At 41.2% G+C, this 6000-nt stretch overlaps 1 pseudogene; it reads right to left on the reverse strand.

Annotated features, from left to right (window-relative positions):
• The window catches only part of LOC138958160 (sodium-coupled monocarboxylate transporter 1 pseudogene), a 45597-nt pseudogene extending 39850 nt beyond the window's left edge, over positions 1–5747 (reverse strand).
• Positions 5748–6000: the final 253 nt, after the last annotated feature.

Raw genomic sequence — 6000 nt, forward strand, 5'->3', positions numbered from 1 at the left:
CTTATAAGTTATATCAAGCCTAGCGCAGAACGTGACCGCGCGAGGTGACATGCGACTCATTTCGTGGTGGAGGGTCACAAATACGGTTGATAGGTCTTTGCCCTTAACAGCTAGGTCAAGCTAGAAAGAGTCTTTTCGTTGAAGGATATAACATTATGGGTTCTATAACCTTTAGGACGGACATAACAAAGTTAACAAAAGAGAGACAAGAACAAGGAGAGAGAAGCCCTTGACAAGGACGAATATCGAAAGAAAAGGATACCGGGCGAAAAGTGTAGCGTAAATAAAATGAGTATGCTTGCTGTTTTGCTGGACGATTTTGATACGCCCACGTGTTCCGTATTGTTTGAAATTCCGAAGGTGTAAAGTGTGTTGATTTCTTTGTCTGTTTGATCATCTGTCTGCCTGCCTGCCTGTCTGCCTGCCTGCCTGTCTGCCAGTTTGTCTTATGTCAGTCTGTCCCTCCTACCTGCCTATCTGCCTGCCTGCCTGATTGCCTGCCTACCTACCTACCTGTCTGTCTGTCCGTCTGTCTATCTGTCTGTCTGTCTCTCTGTTTGTCTGTATGTACGTATGTCTGTTTGTTCGTTCGTTTGCAAGTGAATTTCTAGTGACAGTTTTTAAATGTAATATTTTTTTTTATCTCATCCCTAAACTCAACAACAACAACAACAACAACATAACAATTAATTACACTGTATGTCACGTGCCGTCATTCCATTCTTTCCATAAGCTTACCATCCGGAAGAAGGCAATAACGTGCCGAAATATTGATTATAGATATAAACGTACCTAGTGGTGTGTTTTCTTTTTATTTAAAAAATCCTATGTCTATTTCTAATGCGCGGTATCCTGCATAATCACGATTGGATCATCAGTTTTGCTTCTTGCCGCATTATCTCTCGCCCGTTTCAAGTCAGCGTGACCGAAATGCAGGTCACTATGACGAGCCGTTTGTACTTTAGTACAGCTGTTGAGACGAACCCGCACTTATGTGCAGCTAGCTCAAACGGCAAAAAAACAACTCAATTACGGTTTCAAAATTCTATAGAAAAGTACGGTTTCTGATGACCTGCCGAAGTGCAACTCACGGGAATTTCTTAAAAAAACAAACAACCATATCGGTTTACATTTTGAGTTTTTTTTGTTTTTTTACTCAGGGTCAAATTGGTCAGCACACTTTGCTTGAAACAGTATCTCTCTGTTTCTTTCGTAATGAATTCCCCCCCCCCCCCCCCCCCAAAAAAAAAAAAAAAAAAAAAAAAATGCAGGGTGCTACAGGTAAATCTGCACCTATAAGCTTAAACATTTCTAAAAATAAGACACATTGATATTTACATTCGCACAAAAAATCAGACATTATTTGCCATAAAAATAATAGTCATGATGATTTTATTGACTCAAATTTGTGCAGAGATTTCCCCAAACATGACAACCTTCCTACCCAAGGTTAAAAATGTTAAGGTAAAAAAGCTAAGGGTACTTAACTTGAGTTTTGAAAAACGTCACTGACCTGGCAAAAATGCCCACCTGCATTTCACTGACTAAGCGAAATTCTAACATTCTATGAGATTAGCAAACTAAATGACGTGATTTTGTTAGATCATAGTCAAGACATATCATACTTTCTGATATATAAAAGAAATTGCAAATATCAAATGTATCCTTGCGACTAGCGGTTAATATGTAGCGTCACTGACGTGGCACTTGAGCGTCACTGACGTGGCACGTGTGAATTCAATGTTCAATAGTGATATTTTGTTGTTAAAATATAGGTAGTTTATCACGGCCGATTTTAAACTGATTATTGATCTTCTCGGACATTGTTGAACCACTATACGGCTCTTTGTCCCTCCGTCCGTCTGTCCGTTGGTCCGCCCGTTGGTCCGTGGACACCATTGCCCATCTAAATAACTTGTAAAATAACTATTTCAATTGCACACTTTGTACATGTATTGATATACTTAAAAGGAACATACACCTCTAGCAAACATATTTAAAGCATTCCGGGTCAAGGTCACTACTCAAGGTCACCGGTCAAGGTCATTCTTGTTTTCTTGTACACTTCAGACAACGCCTTGATTTTCCGAAAATATTTCATTCAAACTTGGCGGGCAAACAAGTACACACCCTCAGAAAGATAAATGGCTCCTGATTCTGGCTCCAAAACGTCATTCACACGGTTTTGATGTGAGCTGTCATTATTTTGACGTTCTCCGCTGTCTTCCCTCCTGGCAATTTTATATATAACTACCGTTATACACTCACGTCAAATAAATGAGTATATTTGACAAGATCCTAAATGTGAACCACACTATTCCACTTTATATTTGTTGGTGTTAGTCGAGAATGACAGGGCGGAATAAGACGTTAATTCTAAATCTGAACATAACCAAACTCAAACATTGTTAGCATCTTTCTCCGCGAACCTTAAGGCCTGTCCAGACACTCCAGGCTGACCCTGTCCACATTTGACTTATGCTCAAAACGGTCCCACTGGGCGCGCCGCGGCGGGCTATGATCGCGTAGCGTTATTTGCAGAAGAATAGAACGTGTTCTAATTTCTCTGACACAGACATAGAACGGCGGAAATTTGACCAATCAGAGCAAACCAGAGCGATGACGTCAGCCGCTCGCGGCGTGGCAGTCGATGTAACTGAACCTTCCTGCCTTTAGGTGACCTTGACGCTTCCGCTCCACTGATACCGCGTTGTGAAAAAAGTTGTCGATGTGTGGCAACTCGGCAAAATTCCGCGCGACGCATAAAACGGCCTGCGGCGCATATACCGTAAAACGGCGTCCAAGTCTGGTCAGCCCTTTACGGACAAAACTATTTAATTTTCTTCATCGCTTATGTAGCAAAAAGATTGCGGTGACCCAAACGATGGACTTAGTCGTGCTGAAACAGCCTTTTCTTGTGTAAATGACATTTTCTTTCAGCACTGCGAACACTCACAGATTTACTATTCTGTGCACTCCACTTCGCTCTACACTATTGCTTTGTCGGCGGTTGCAATATTTCTTTTGTTTTTGTTTTTCTTCAGATGCTTTAATTTTCATAGAGGGAATAACCAAACGTCACAAGGAGTAAACTCAGGTCCGAAGAATGTGTGAGACAAAAATGGGATCATTTAGACTTTAAGGAATGGAGGCACGGCCCTTATTTTGTGGAGGCTGGCATTGTCATGGAGAAGATGGGAGGTCTGGGTTTCGCATTTTAGTCGTTAACTGCTGAACTCGTGAGTTACTTTGGGTAATAAGGTCCTGCATAGTATGTGACAGTGACAGTTCTGTTAGCAAAAAAATATCGACAGCAACGGGACCTTCGTGGTCGCAAAATACAGCGAATAGCACTGTTTCTTCTTTGAAACCCTTGCTTACAAATAAAGTGCGTCTCGTAATTGTGGTCCAATTGTTTTGTGTTTTCTTGCAATAATATAGAAGGAAACCAAAGTCTCATTATCAGTGACTAGATTCATCACAAGTGTGGGTCTACTTGGTTCAAAACGGTTAAGCAGATCGCGTGCAAGAGGAACTTGTTGGTTCTTCCGTTTCCCTGTCAGCTAATGAGGCATCCATTTTGCGGCCAGCTTTTGAAGCTGAAGGTCATTGTGTAGAATTCTGTGAACGGTTCTATATAAAAGTTTAAATCTTGCACTATATACTCGTATGTACACTTTTAAATCTTAGTTCTTAAGTTTTGATACAACAACTACATTAATTTCGTTTGCAGAGCTGTTCGGACGTCTTGTTGGCTATTTGGAGTTGTTCCGTTTTTCCCAAGTGTTGATTTCCCTTTTCTTCTGTCAGATTGTAAATCATGTAGCAGCTTTGTTTCATGTTACTTTCTTCACCTTTGTAGAAATGTCCTTTGTGTCATTACCTAGTTACACTCTTTTACAGAATAGGAGTTGTTCATGGTGCTTGACAAGAGACCCCGTTTTGAAGCATAACCCAAAAGTGACGTATTTTGATGCCTCGTCATGTATGACGTAGCAACCTAATGGCGTCATCTCTGAGAGGTAAATAAGTTAAATGTTTGGCCTTTCAAATGATATATTATTTTTGATGATCAGTTACCTGAAACATGTAATATAGCGTTTTGATCATCTTGTTTGGATCATAACTCGTACAAATCTCTGGGTTTAACTGCACTAAAAATTAAAAATAACGGACAAATGATCTCGTTTTTGTGCTCAGCTTTTTCCAGTTACAACAATGTTAACCTTAGTTAGAACACGTAACAAAAAATCACAAGGAAATTGGTGAAAAACTACAAGTAACAAGTACACATGGTTCCAAAGTGCCATTTACGTAACAAAACAGTGCCACGTCAGTGACGCACTTTGTGCACAACAAAATGGGGACAAACAAACTCAAATCACATGGTTGGACTCCTCCATTTAAAAGCTAAAAAAACTCGAAATAAGAAATCAATCAACCAATCGGATCATCACCACAAACAAAAAGTCTACCCAAAACGTCACTGACGTGGCACCATTTTGGGGTTGAGTTTGTTTTGAATATATTTCAAAAAGTATTAGCAATTGATATTTTAAAAACAGATCAAACGATAGTTTTAGGCTTCTGTAGCAACTTTGACTAATTTTCGAAACCAAAACAATAAAAACTAGCACACGCGATGACATTCTTACAAGTTGTCATAAAATGACTTCACACGGCGCGTTCCCAAATGACATCAAAACAAAATGGTGGCATGCCAGGGGGGTGAACTAGAGGCAAGCGATGAATGGTATAAGTAACTATAAACATCTCTTGTGGCATATGTACGGTGAAAAAGCCGTCAATTCCATTTTGAATTTCAGGCTTAGGTGAGCATTTTTTTGGAATTGCCCATAATGAATTTGTATTCTTCGTGTTACTAAGCAGCTTTTGCTCTACTTTCTGACATCAAAAATTCACTTTGTCAAAACATTGTAATATGTCACCTTTTTCCTCTCACGCATTGTCACATATAACTAACCAAAAATCATTGTTTCACATACTTACTCACACACACACACACACATGCACACAGACACCCGCACGCACGCACGCACACACACACACACACATTTTCTTACCTCTCTGTCTCCCTTGGTAACAGTTAAGTCCTCATTCGACGATCACAAACACAAGTAAGAATCACTTGTTTCCCAAGTTACACAGGTTTTGACCCTACGCTAACTGCAAACTTCTTCTTCTTTTTCAAACACACCTGAAGCATTAAAGTTCATCAGACCACAAAGTGTATGTCTGCCTTGCGCCGTATAGCTGAAGCGAAGCTAGGCGTAAAACACAATCTGTAAACATGAAGCAGAGTTCATTGACCAAGAATCTGAGAACGACCTTGCCACTGTCTCTCGCTGCGCAAGTGGAGCGAAGCCAGGTGTGACAAACTAGATGTTTGTGGCTCCACACCACTGTTATAAACATGTACTAGTGTATCTTTTTCAAACGCACCTGAAGCATTAAAGTTCAGACCAAAAAGTGTATGTCTGCCTTGCGCCGTATAGCTGAAGCGAAGCTAGGCGTAATACCGCTAGAGAAATCGACCCAAAAACACAAACTGTAAACATGAAGCAAAGTTCATTGACCAAGAATCTGAGAACGACCTTGCAACTGTCTCTCGCTGCGCAAGTGGAGCGAAGCCAGGTGTGACAAACTAGATGTTTGTGGCTCTACACCACTGTTATAAACATGTACTAGTGTATCATTGCTCGACACACGCCGAGACTCAGGGAAGGATAGGCATCAGGTCAGAGTAAAGATTGACCCCCCCCCCCCCCCCCCCCCCCCGTCTATCAACAACTGTTAATTCTCGCCGCGTCAGTTGTGACTGAACCCTGGACCGCCAACTAGCTCCAGGCATGAAAACTGAAACAAAAAATACTGAAAACAAGATTCGAAGGCGCGTATCGCCAAGTTTCGCAGGCGCATAGCGCCAAGTTTCGCAGGCGCGAAGCGCCAAGACTTCTCGGGGGGTCCGGGGGCATGCTC

Source organism: Littorina saxatilis, linkage group LG2, assembly GCF_037325665.1.
Source record: "Littorina saxatilis isolate snail1 linkage group LG2, US_GU_Lsax_2.0, whole genome shotgun sequence".
Classification (NCBI taxonomy): domain Eukaryota; kingdom Metazoa; phylum Mollusca; class Gastropoda; order Littorinimorpha; family Littorinidae; genus Littorina; species Littorina saxatilis.